General features: G+C 38.8%; 1 long non-coding RNA gene across 1 annotated transcript; it reads right to left on the bottom strand.

Moving 5' to 3' along the window:
• Positions 1–7,465: 7,465 nt before the first annotated feature.
• On the bottom strand, positions 7,466–14,168 carry LOC124161261. The gene is made up of 2 exons (XR_006865355.1): positions 13,165–14,168; positions 7,466–8,282 (listed from the first exon to the last, which is right to left on the bottom strand). It is a non-coding gene; the product is annotated as an uncharacterized LOC124161261 (long non-coding RNA).
• Positions 14,169–14,175: the final 7 nt, after the last annotated feature.

The raw sequence follows: 14,175 nt of genomic DNA, 5'->3' as shown, positions 1-14,175 counted from the left end.
TCTTATAGAGAAGGAGAAATTATACCTCGAATGGCATTGCTGCAAAATAAAAGACTATATTACAGTCTTAAGGTGCTACAAATGCCAGGCATACGGCCATAAGACCTCTGCTTGCAGGAAACCAGAAGATGTGTGTGCACATTGTGCAGGAAACCATAAGCTTGAAGACTGCACCGGCAAAGAGAAGCCACCGAAATGCCACCACTGCTCTTCGGCAGAGAAACAAGCAGAGCATCGATCTGGGGACAGAAACTGTCCGTTCTTTAAAATGGCTAGAGACAAGGAGTGTGAACGGCTTGGATATGGAGGCTCGCCCCCATAAACTAAAAATAGGACAAATCAACGCTGGTAGGAGTCATGCAGCTACAGCTAACCTCGAAACATTATCTAAAGATCTGAACATCGATGTATTGATGGTGCAGGAACCATACGCAGTACACGGTAACGTCCCTTTCTCCAGCGGCGTAGTACTAAAATCGCCAAACGCCGAGTGCATATGGGCCTGCATCATAAACAACAATGCCAGCGTTAAAACGACGTTAATTTCACAATTCAGCAATTCAAACACAGTGACTGCAATCATAAAAATTGAGGATAAAGAAATCCTACTAATAAACAGCTACTTTCAATTCAGTGAGGAAATTGAACCATATCTAAACGAAATTGAAAGAGCACTTCGAGCTTATCCCAATCATAAGGTGATTCTAGCATGTGATGCGAATGCTAAATCGACAATGTGGTTTGACGTTAAAAGTGACGACCGCGGAATTAAGCTCGAAGATTTTATTGTTTTTAATAATTTGACAATTGAAAATGAATTAACTGAATTAACGACCTACGAGAGTCCGAATGGTTTCACGACCAACATTGATGTAACCTTATCAAAAGGCTTAAATAATTACATCAATAATTGGAACGTTCAAGATGAGGAAACGTTGAGCGATCACCGACTCATCACCTTCGAACTTCTCTACGAAAAACAGCAATCCAGTGTCCAATTAAACAATAACAGTTACAACGTCAGGAAAGCAAACTGGGCAGAATTTGAAGAGATAATAACAAGCAGTGGTAACGATTTAAAAAGCAACCTTAAAGTGTCAACGTTGACTAAGTTAATACTAGATGCGAGTAAAAAGTCAATTCCTCAAAAAAGGGCTAATAACAGAAACGCACCCTGGTGGAGCAAAAAGCTCACTAATTTGAGAATAAAATGCAAAAAGTTAAGGAAAAAGTATAGGGAAAAACAGAGAATTGAAGCTCATAATTTAGAGATCTGGAAGAGTGAGTATACGAATGCAAGAACCAAATACACAAACGAAATTAAAAAGGCAAAAAAAGAAAGCTGGGAAAGATTAGTTACTAAAGGAAACGATGACCCCTGGGGATGTGCCTATAAGGTTTTAAGAAAGAGAAAAACGACACCCGTACCAAGTACTCTGATGAAGCCAGATGGTGAATTTACAAAAAGTGTGCAGGAAACCTCCAAGCTGTTGCTGGAAACGCTCCTACCTTCCGACTATAACACTCACGAAACCATAGAACAAAGTAGAATACGGAAAATCACTGAAAAGAAACTAACAGCAGGCAAAGAGGCAACGCCCTTCAGACAAAGTGACCTTAACGAAATAATTAAAGGCCTAAGTAATAAAAAAGCCCCGGGGCACGACGGTATTAAGTGTGAAATGATAAAACACGCGTATCCACATCTAAGAAACGAAATGTTAACCTTATTCAACAACTTATTAGAAAATGAAACTTTCCCGGCTGAATGGAAAAAAGGGATCCTAAAAATCTTCCCAAAGCCTAATAAAAATCCCCAGAACCCCAAGGCATATAGACCAATTACTCTACTGCCAGTACTAGGAAAGGTGTTTGAAAAATTACTAGCAGGAAAAATAAACGAAGAGCTGGGCATGCAGGAATATTTTAATCCACATCAATACGGATCCAGAAGAGGAAAAGGAACGATCAACGCAATTGAAAAAGCCATATCTATTACCAGAAACTCCTCCCAGAAATACGTACTTGGTATTTTCTTAGATATTTCAGGGGCTTTTGACAACGCCTGGTGGCCCACGATTTTAAATGAACTACGGACGCAGGAATGCACGAAGAATGTTTTTAACATAACCATTGATTATTTTACAAATAGGTGGACGGAGCTAAACATGAACGGAGTAACTGCTGGGAAAACACTATCAAAAGGCTGCCCACAGGGATCCGTTCTTGGTCCCCTATTTTGGTTAATTTTATTCAATGACTTTTTTAAGATAGAACTCCCTCCAGATACAGAAATTGTAGCTTACGCAGACGACGCGCTGGTGGTAATTAAAGGGGAAAACCGCAGAGAAATTGAAGAAAAAGGAACACTTGCACTTGAAAAAATTACTCTGTGGGGTAAAAACAAAAAACTGAGTTTTTCACAAGAAAAGAGTGAATGTACTCTGTTAAAAGGAAAACTAAAACGTAAACCTATAGTCAAAATGAACGGACTAACGCTAAAATATAATACCAAAGTTAAGTACTTGGGAGTAATTATAACCGAAGGATTGAAATTCAGCGACCACTGCGAGTACATAACCAATAAAATTAAAGACATTTTTACAAAACTAAGAAGACTCGCCAAGGAAAATAACGGCTACACTTGCGCATCGCTTAGAAAATTGTACAAAGGAATCGCAGAACCGATCATACTATACGCATGTGAGGCATGGGGGGATGAAATCCAAATAAGAGGTAAAAGCAGAGAACAACTCATGAGAGCGCAAAGATTTGCACTTCTCACTGTCACCAAAGCTTATCGTACAGTCTCCACAGAAGCCCTATGTGTTCTTGCAGGCTGCATACCAATCGATCTAATGATTGAAGAAAGAATGTTAATCTTCAAAGATAAAAAGACAAACACTGATAGCGCCCTTCAAAGAAGAAATCACAGGAAAGCAATAATAACCAAATGGCAGAGTCGCTGGGAGAACTCCACTGTTGGGAGGGACACTTACTCATTCTTTGATAATGTCCAGGAAAGAGCCCAAAGAAAAGGGACGGATCTGACTCACGTGACCGTACAATTCTTCACTGGTCATGGTGATTTCAATATGAAGTTGCACCAATTTAAACTTGTAGAAAATGAGAAATGCACTTTCTGCAAAGAAGAAAATGAAACCGCTTGGCACCTGCTGGCAAATTGCAGAAAATTAACGGAAATAAGAAATGCATTGACTCTAAAATTACATGAAAATAATTTCAACATGAACAAAAAAGCAATACTTCAGCCTTGCATCTATGAAACAACGAAAATGACAATGAATCAAATACTCGCCGCAAAGAAAAATTATGAAAATGAAAGTGAAACTCACACAAGCCTAAGCCGATCCCAATGATCCTTTTTTAAGGTGAGGGGGACACTCACCCGGCGAAAGCCGGGGCAAACAAATCTTGCTTTAAACGCAAAAACAACAATAAAAATCGGCAAAATAATGAAAAGGCTTAGAAAAGCGGCCCCTGGGAGATAAGTAAATTACTTGAAACCCAGGGGGGTGGAGGAGGGTCCGCGGGGGCTTTGCCCCCACTGAGTGTGGTTTAGTTTGTCAGTTGCTTCCCACAGTTGGAGAAGGAGCTAGGGGTCGCTTTTCGTTACGGTTTAAAACTGGATTTCCTATAAGATTTTTGCTTGTATTTTTCGTAATGTTCTTGATAGATTGGATAGCAGGTAGTTATTCTCGCACTATTTAGCTCTATTGGATTCTTAGCAACGAGAGATAGTTTTATTGCTCGTTCTCTCTCTCGTCCTTGACGATACTTTGAACCATTGTAGAGCTCCTACTGCGCCTATGCTATCGTCAGAACACTAACCTCGCTGCGTCGGCTATATTGTCAGCGCCTTCAGCGCCGCCATCGGTGATTTGAGTCTCGAATCGGGAACGGTTGCAATGCCCTCATGGATGCATCTAGCTCCGCTCTTATGGGTTGGCCTCTAGCCTCGCTCTTAGAGTTGGACCTCTACCTGTAATAGTTGCAATTGGTTGCTGACAGTATCCAGCCATTGGCGGGAACATAGTACCATAGTACCGACACTACTGTATCATTGTTGGAAAAGGACGCGAAAGCTGTTTTCACGAAATTCATTTCGAGAGATTATGTTGCAGATGAATACGTTAAAAATCAAGTCCCTGCTGCTATCCCAATTGGGAACTATACTGATGTTGATAATTCAAAATATAGTCGGCGAGTAAACGCCGTTTTTAAATTGTATCCAGGTTGTAAGTGTACCTTGTAAAAGTGTTCTGACTGGTTATTATCCTCTGATAAATATAAGGACTTATTCAATATGTTAAGTGAATCTGGTTCTGTGAGATCATTGCCCTCTTGTTATATTGGGTGCATTCCACCAGACAGTGTGGATTCTTTAAATATTTGTAATTTTTTTAAAGTGTCAGTGCGTTATAAAATCACATATGTAATAAACTTTGCTTTCTGTGATAGAAATATAGAAAACCATATGTGATTCACAGGTGTTTTATTTGCATAAAACCAAAGCAACCGTTCCATCATGTCGGCAGCCCAAAAACGAGACATACCAGCGGCGGCACAACAACCCCAAGCCGGTTTGTACCAATTTATACAACTGTGTGCCCTGCCTGTTGTTATACAGGTACAAGCAGAGCGGGTGCTGGGTATGTCTGCGGCACGAATGGCTCGATACCTTTCGATGCCGAAGAGGAGTCTCTTGCTGCTCATTGAAAGACAGGCTGACCGAAATGTCCATCTCTGTCCAGTCTATTCCCATGATCTGCTGTGCTTTAAGAGATTTAACCTTGGGTGGACTGACAGAGTCAATCTTTTTTTTTTTTGGGGAAACGAATTACATTTTGACTTGCTGGTTGCATATCCTCTTTCAATGAGGAAATCTCCTTGGGATATTAAGTTATTTTTAATTTATTCAATTCAAATTATACTTTGACTGTGCACGTGACTGCTAAGGACTTGGGAAATTTTCCTGGACGTGTATACTAGAATAACCTATACACATCCGGGATAACACACTATTATCTCCATTGCAGACTCAAAGTCCAGAGGGAAAAGGTCAGGGTCAGCCCCCTCCCAGGAGATAAGGCGGCGGCGGAAGCCCTCCCACTTGTTCTTTGCGACATTGAGTGACGCAAGTGGCACTTTGACCCGCACTGATATATTGGAGGCTTTCGAGCCAGAACTTGTCAGTTACTGTATTGCTCTCGAAGTGTCTAGAACCTCTGTTGTGGTTACCAAGCACATTCACTGTTTTCTGATATTCAATAGTGGTTGGCTGTTGTGTGATTTGCGTGAGGCTTTGGAAAGTTATTTCCCGTGCATTAATTTTGACGTCCAACTTTGCACATCAGAGAAGTCTTGCCTTAAATACATTTTCTAAGGAAGACACAGAGCTGCTGACTAATATCTCAATATCTATTTATGATTTCCTCTTTAATAGTGGTCACAACTGCATATTTTATAACGTTGGTTTGATTAATATTTATGGTTTTCTTTAATGAAATTTAGCATATTTCATTATGAATGCTGTTTCGAGCCAAATATCTTTCATTTTGCAGCATTGAGATAATCTTCTTCACCTACTCCTGCCTTACTGGCTGAAATGGGAATATGGTGTGATTCATATAGCTGTTATCTATTGATACCATTTCGTTACAAGCTATTTGAATATCAAACTTAGTGCCCAAGTCATGGGTAACATTGACAAAATAGCCGTTCATTCAATTAGCAATGTTAAGGCTCAATGATTTCAATTCCAATTTCTTTGTAGTATCCACTTGCTTGTTTGTATTGTGTGAGGTTCCAAATTCGTTTTTTATTACTTCCCAGGTTGGCTTGTAATTCTTTGAATTGCATAGGTAAGAATCATTTGCCTTTTTTGGCCTCTTTTATCACTCCAAGTATTTTGCTATATGTCTTGTTATTATGTACATCAGTTGGATTGTTAGAGGCAAGGCCGTCTCGATATACAGGCCCGTCACTAGAGCTGCGGAGTTAGTCTATCATCATGAAAGAAATCTAAGGGAATAGCATAGCTCACTTGTTTCAAGCCTTGCTCCTCATGCGTGAACATTGTGTCTCATGATGTTTTGGTTGTTGTATTGATGATATTTTGCGGTATATCGTTGTAAATTGCACTAGAGAGTTTTGGAGTGATTTAAGATGGGGAGGAAGTGCTGTGTGCCGGGCTGTAAATCCAATAATAAAGGCCAACCTAAATATTTTTCCAATTTTCTAGTCTGGTGTTACTCCCTGTATTTTTTCTACATTGCCTCATATTCACTTCTGCAAGATGGTTATTTGAGGGTTGTATCTCTTCCATCTGTATCTTATTTAAGGCAGCTGGGCTCAAACATGTCTGTGGGAAGAACTGGGCCAAAAAATACTAATGTCTCGTACTTGGTCGAAAATTCAAAACACTGGAGGAAAGTGAAAGACTAGTGTTAATTTTATTAGACGAAATTTATGTTCAACCAGGGCTATCTTATATTGGGGGAAAGGTTGTGGGACAAACAAAGGGTAATGCTGCTGAAGCTGTTACCCTTCAATGTTTCATGATAACATCATTACTTTCCAAGAATAAGGATGTTGTGGTCCTTTGTCCTGTAAACCATTTAACCGCTTCCAATTTGCAAAAGTTAGTATGGAAGTTTTGCATATGCTTATGGAAATTGGGTATAAAGCATTACGTATAATTTCTTATAACAAGAGAGTCAACAGAAACATGTTTCCGTTACTTTGAGGAGGTTCTCTGGCCACGTCATTTAAAAATCCCTTTGAAGTAATGAATTGTTTTCATTGTTTTCGACACAGTCCATCTTTTTAAATCAGTCAAAAATAACTGGCTTACCCATTGGAAAACCAATCAGACATTTCATGTGCCTTAGGTGTGTAAGAACCATCAGGTGGGACCTACGCCCAAAGCCATCTCTTCGCAGACTCATTGGGCAACATCTTGGGGGAATAGGTTGCATAAACCCCCACCAAAAACACTGGAGATAAGATTAACCTGGATAGCTTGGTGGTCTGAGCATCTGCCGGGAAAGCAGAAAAATTAAGACCACTGCCACTCAGGAAATGGAACTGCTACATTTCAAACAACACACATTTGTCAACCCTTTTAGTCGCCTTCTACGACAAGCAGGGATACTGCAGGAAAATTCTTATCCCCATCCTGCAGGGGCAATATATCTAAAAAAAATACTATGTTCTAAAAGTACTAAGTAAATACAGAGCTGAATTGATTAAAGAATGTATAGAAAGCCTCAATTCCATGATTTTTATACCATTTTTTTCCACATGCAGTTAAAATCAATGCTCTGTGTATTGAAAATCAGCAAATTAGAAAAAAATATTTGCTCAGGTACTAACTTAGGTTAAAAACAATGCCTCATATTCATCATTTTTAAGGAGCCAAATGGAAATGAATGAGACGAAGTGAACAGCCATTATATTTACTCTCTTCAAAATTTTCACAGCACTATGCAAATACTGGATGTCCAGATATTATTTAGACAATAATTTCACAACCAAAAAATACATAAAAGAGTTACAGATGGTGAGAAAAAATTTCATATTTAACTTAAAGCACCGTAAATAACAAAAGACGACACATTTTCATTGCATGAATTACTTCATCACAAAAAATTGAAGACTACATCTCATTCAACACATCATTGTGTATTAATACTTAAAACATCATAAACGAACAATGAAGTAACGAACAATATAAAGCATTAAATAATCTTTGGGATTGTATGTATATAAAAATATCAATCCAATTCATAAATAGGATAAAATTTTTGACTATATTGAAAGACATGAAGTTTTTGGTAAGAAGAAAGAGAATTGGCCAGGCTGTCAACATACAGAAAAAAAATACCTCCATTTTATGAAATCAATGGACGGGAATTAAAAAGGCTTTCAATATTCTGTACACTACCTATCAGTCTTCGTTAAAGAAACTCTTATAAATTAGTGAATGAAAACTTTTTGTACTTCATTCAAACATTAAATGAAATGTTAGGCACTTGAAGGAATTTACTGATTACTGGTGGAGCATCCTCCCTCGTCCAGTGACAATAACTCTTTGTACTCCCGAAGAAATTGTGCCTCCAGCACAAGAGTTAAATCTAAGTGGTCTTCTTCATTAGAGGACAAGCCTTCACTCAGTCTTCCAAAGGCATCATCTTCCTCCTTGCGTTTCCTTTCCCATGAACTTGACCCTTCGTCGGAATCACTTGAACAATCATCATCTATAAGGAGACAAATGGGCATAAAAGATAGATGAAAAACAAATTTCAAAAGAAAAAGATAACGAAAAAGATAAAGAAAAAGATAAAAAGCACACCTTATAAAACGAAAAACTGAAATTAATGCAAATTAACAGCATGGATAAAGTGATACAACTTTAAAGACAAATTGAGCCAGAGATAGGATACAATGCTAAAATCTCAGTGCAGCAAGAGAATATACTACAATTGAATAATCAGAAGATACATCTGAGCAATGGTAAGACTTACGATACGGAATGTGTTGGAGATATAGTAACAGTTGATGTTTGTAAACAGTTTGTTATCACCATTGTTGTTCTAGTTTACGTGCCTTTCAAAAGTAAAGAAAAATAAAAGGCTGAGCTACCGAAAAGAATAAGCTGCATTCTTTCTGCGCAAAATCCAACTGGTTATGGGCCCAGAGGTTACGCAAGGATAAGAGGAACGCAGTAATAGAAAGTAAAATTGTGAAAGAAGAAAAAGAAACAGAATCTGGACAATTTAATTTTTCACGATGTCATTGGATGCTCATAGCGAAAGAATAACCGTCCAGAAGCTAAATGATAATAATTATCAAGCATGGAAGTTCAAGATGAGAATGGTGTTAATAAGAGAAGGTACGTGGAAAGTAGTTGATGAAGATAAACCAGACAAATCCGAGGCGGGATGGAAAGGAAAGGACGAGAAAGCACAAAGTACCATATCCCTTAGTGTCGAGGATGGTCAGATAATACACATTTGTAAGTGTAAAAGTGCCAGAGAAATGTGGTTAGAATTGCAAAAAGTGCATGAAAGGGCCAATTTAAGCAATAAATTGTATCTACTTCGAAAACTTTATCAATCAAAACTTAAAAAGGGTCAATCAATGCAAGAATATATAAAGTCAACATTAGAACTAATCGAACGTTTGTGGAGCATCGGAGAAGAAATTAAAGATTTTAATATAGCTGCTCTCTTGCTTAGTGGTTTGACAGATGAATATAGCACCCTTGTAACAGCCCTTGATACGCGTCCAGATGACGAACTCACATTAGAATGCGTAAAAGGAAAACTGATTGATGAATTCACGCGTAAGAATGAGTCCATAATATGCGATGAATCACGCAACCTGCAATCGGAATCAGCTTTGAAAACACGAAAAACACATGAATCCAGATCGGAAAGAAGTAATTATAAAGAGACTCGCGAGTGTTTCGTTTGCAAGAAACGGGGACATTTAAAGAAGGATTGCAGAATATGGAAAGCAAAAATGAAAGAGTTCAAAAAGGAAAAAGACAGTCACGAGGCGCGAGGTGCTACAGATGCCAGCCTGAACGCATCGTTTGCTACTGCGTTTTGTTCATGGTACGTAGATTCGGGCGCTACGAGCCACATGACAAATGATATTGAATTCTTTACAAGAATTCGTCGAAATAAAGAAGGAAAGGTAATCGTTGCCAATGGGGAATTCATTGCTATTGAAGGGACAGGTGAAGGATACCTCAATTGCAAGATATCTCCGACAGAAATAAACAGGATACTATTCAAGGATGTTCTGTATGTACCTGATTTGCGAGGCAGCCTACTCTCGGTAAAGAAATTAGCTAAAGAAGGTAATGTGGTGACTTTCAAGGAGAATGACTGCATAATTGATAAGAAAAGCACAATGCAAGCTGTGGGAAAGATTGATGGTGATCTTTATAAATTATCATGTCAAGAAATGGCTAATTCTGTGAAGTTTGGGAATCACCGGAATTGTATTCATCTATGGCATAGGCGGCTTGGACATAGAGACCCAGTTGCAGTGAAAAGATTAATTGATGATAAACTTGCTATAGGAATAGAAATTGATAACTGCAATAAATTCTTGAGGTGTTGGGACTGTGTAAAAGGAAAATTATCGAAGAAATCATTTCCCAAAACAAGCAGTTATAAAGCTCAAAGACCCATAGAACTCATTCACTCAGATATTTGTGGTCCAATGAGCACAGAAACTCCAGGGAAGAAACGTTATTTTCTCACATTTATTGATGATTACTCTCGTTACACAACTGTATATCTGCTACGCTTAAAGGAAGAAGTGTCAATCAAAGTGGAAGAATATGTTGCAGCAGTTTCTACTAAATTCGGAAGAAAACCGAAAATTCTGCGAACGGACAATGGCGGTGAATAGGTATATAGGAAAGAAAACTCAGGATATTTTAAAGAAAGAAGGAATTGAGTTTCAGACCACAGTGCCATACAGCCCTGAGCAGAATGGAATAGCAGAAAGAAAGAATCGTTCTCTAGTTGAATCAGCTCGATGCATGCTGCTAGATGCGAATTTGCCAAAACAGTATTGGGGAGAAGCTATCATGACTGCATGCTATTTGCAAAATCGCTTGCCCAGTAAAGCCATTGATAAAACCCCATATGAGCTGTGGACTGCTGAAAAACCTGATCTTCAGCATATACGAGTACAGTGGAAGCCCCTTATAACGAGTACGGGATATAGCGACAAGCTCGAATTAGCGACAGCTACCCAAGGAACCATTTTAAACCCTATGATTTAAATGTAAAATAAATTCGTATTAGCGATAATGGCTCGATTCCTCTCTTGCGCCATTCGTAATTACGACAGGTTGACTTTTTGACCACGTGCCACATCTCTGGAATTCAATGCTTTTAAAACGGCATTTTTTCCGCCAACGTCGACGTCCACATGTTCCGTATTCTCCTATTCTTCTTTCCATAATAAATTTCTCGAGTACAAATTTCATTGCTCTTTTGTCATCTCCCTCCCACGCCTCCGCAGTGAGATTAAAAATTATTCCGCCCGTCTGCTTGCACCATGGCTGGTAAACGCAAGTCCTTGGATTTAAAGACCAAAATGAGAATTATTGCAGATTGTGAAAGTGGAGAGTGTTCAAAGAGTGAAATAGCGAGGCGATTTGGAATTAATACATCGACATTGTTCACTATTTTAAAGAAAAAAGAGCAAATTCGTTCGGCAGTGCTTAAAGAAGGGCGTCCAAGCACCCAAAAACACCTGCGGCCCGGAGAGCATCCGCAGCTAGAAACTGCTCTATTCTCGTGGTTTTGCCAGCAAAGAGCCGCAGGGATTCCTATCACCGGCCCAATGATGAAGGCTAAAGCTGAGTATTTGTGTGAGAGGCTTGGTGAAGACAATTTTAAGTGCTCGGATGGATGGTTTGCACAATTTAAAAATAGGAAGGGGATATCCCTTCACAAACTATCCGGTGAATCATCAAGTGTTGATGTTAATGCTGTGGAAGGCTGGGCTCTGGTCCTTAAAGACTATTTGGACAATTACAGCCCCTGTGATATTTACAACGCGGATGAGACGGGCATATATTTTTAACCTTCTCCCGGACAAAACTCTCGCCACTCGAACGGACCCCTGCAAAGGAGGGAAGAAAAGTAAAGACCGCGTAACTGTTCTTTTATGCGCCAATATGGATGGTTCGGATAAGTTAAAACCGTTCGTGGTGGGGAAATCCGCCCATCCCCTATGTTTTAAGGGAGTTAAAACTCTCCCTTGCACTTACGAAGCAAATAAAAATGCTTGGATGACGGCTGCTATCTTCACGCAGTGGTTATGAGCGTTTGATGCCAGGATTGGTGAAAGTAATAAAAAAGTACTATTATTCATTGACAATTGCCCAGCCCACCTACCAATAGAACTAAGAAACGTTAAAATTGTGTTATTGCCACCTAACACTACGAGCGTTCTTCAGTTCCAGTCAGCATTCATATCAAAAAGTGTGCGCTACTCCCGCTAGAGGTCTCTACATCCGCTGATATTGCGTCTGATTGCGTGAATCTCTACGAAACATAAATATTGCTAACAGACAGACAAAGAGTGGACTTCATTTATCATTTGTCCTTCTATTTATTTGAAACAGTTTTTCACCCTTTCCACCGAAGATAATTGATATGACTAATATGCTTTTAGATGCCGTAATGCTGTTCGGTTTCATGATTCCGATAGCATTTGAGTCGGCTGATTTGAAAAACGTTAGTAAACCATTCATACAGGCAGACTTGAAGCATAAGAAGATTACTTCCACCTTCATTCCGCCGTTAACCTGAAAAAGATAGAATTGCAATGCTCATGTGGAACCCTAAAATTTTATCACGCTCCTTTCGTCATCCAATTGCAGCAGTCACCCATCATTTTCATTACTACTCGGAAAGATAGAAGGTATGAATTTTTTAACAGATTCCGAAGTTTTAGCATTTAATAGTCTGATGCATAGCCATAACTGGTAGTTATGACATGTATATTTGGAGCATCCAAGAAATAAGGATAATAACAGCTCATAATGCACAGTTCAGTACGAGTGAGTCTGAAGCTGGGACTTTTAAAATCGACTTCTTAATGCCTCGGCTCATAGCATCCTGCATAATTACATATGATTTGATCATAGATTGCATGTGAATATGATCATTAGTGAATTAAATGTTCAAAATAATGATTTAAAACGGCTATCATGCTGCAATTTTCGCCTCTCAGCAGAAACAGCCGTGGTGACGCCTGATGAGTGATTTTTTTGTGACGATGTGATTGCATTCGGTAACAACGACAATTCACTATAGCGACAGATTTCTCTGTTCCCAACAGCTGTCGTTATAAGGGGCTTCCACTGTATTTGGAAGCAAAGCTTATGCTTATCTTCTCAAAGAAAAACGGAGCAAGTGGGATTCACGTGCTCAAAAAGGAATTATGGTAGGATATAATGAAACGTCCAAAGGTTACAGGATCCTACAACCCAGTACGAATAGAATTATCATCAGCAGAACTGTAGTATTTGATGAAAATGTTACAGATAAAGAGGAATTAATCAAGGATATCGACCTAGAATCATCTGAGCGTTATACATACCTGGATGATAGGTTGATGAGAGAAAGAGAAATACCAATCACCAAGATAGATGATAACACCAAACTGGAAATGGACAGAACAGATCAGCCAGTTCGAAAATCATCAAGAGAATGCAAGGGGGTGCCACCAAAATGGTTATCATACACTTAAAATTAACCCAAAGCCCGATCCAGAGTCTTTAGAAGAGGTAATGGAATTGCCTGCAAATGAAAGAGAGGAGTGGATGAAAGCCGCTGATGAAGAAATAAAATCTCTCGAAGAAAATAAAACATGGATTTTAACTAAATTGCCTGAAGGAAAACATTCCATTGGATGCAAATGGGTGTTCAAAACAAAATATGATTCAAATGGAGATATTTGTCGACGAAAAGGAAGACTTGTTGCAAAAGGTTACTCTCAAAAATATGGAAAAGACTACGATTCAACCTTTGCACCAGTTGTAAGACAAAGCACCTTTAGAGTCCTTATGAGCATAGCAGCAGTACGAAGGCTGTTTGTCCGACAGTTTGATGTGAAAACAGCATTTCTTAATGGCGACATCGAAGAAGAATTATACATGAAACAACCACCGGGCTACACAAAAACCACTGAAGATAAGCTAGTTTGCTAGCTTCAAAAATCAATAAATGGACTGAAGCAGTCAGCAAGAGCTTGGAATGTCAAAATAAATGATGTTTTGCTTGAAAAATGATTTCAGCGCAGCCTAGCAGATCCATGTCTTTATACGAAGAATGAAAATGAGAAAAGGATGTATATTCTGATTTATGTAGATGACCTGATTATAATTCATGATAATGAAGATAAAATTAAGGAACTAAGACAAATGTTGAATCATCACTTTGAAGTGAAAGATTTGGGAGATGCAACTAACTATTTAGGAATACAAATCCAGAGAAAAGAGGATGGAAGTTTTCAGTTAAATCAGAAATCCAAAATAGATGGAATATTGAAAAAGTTCGGGATGGAAGATGCAAAAGGTGTATCTATACCGATGGATCCTGAATACCCCAA

This window comes from Ischnura elegans, chromosome 6 (genome assembly GCF_921293095.1).
Source record: "Ischnura elegans chromosome 6, ioIscEleg1.1, whole genome shotgun sequence".
In the NCBI taxonomy this organism is placed as follows: domain Eukaryota; kingdom Metazoa; phylum Arthropoda; class Insecta; order Odonata; family Coenagrionidae; genus Ischnura; species Ischnura elegans.
This window is presented reverse-complemented; position numbering and strand designations above follow the sequence as displayed.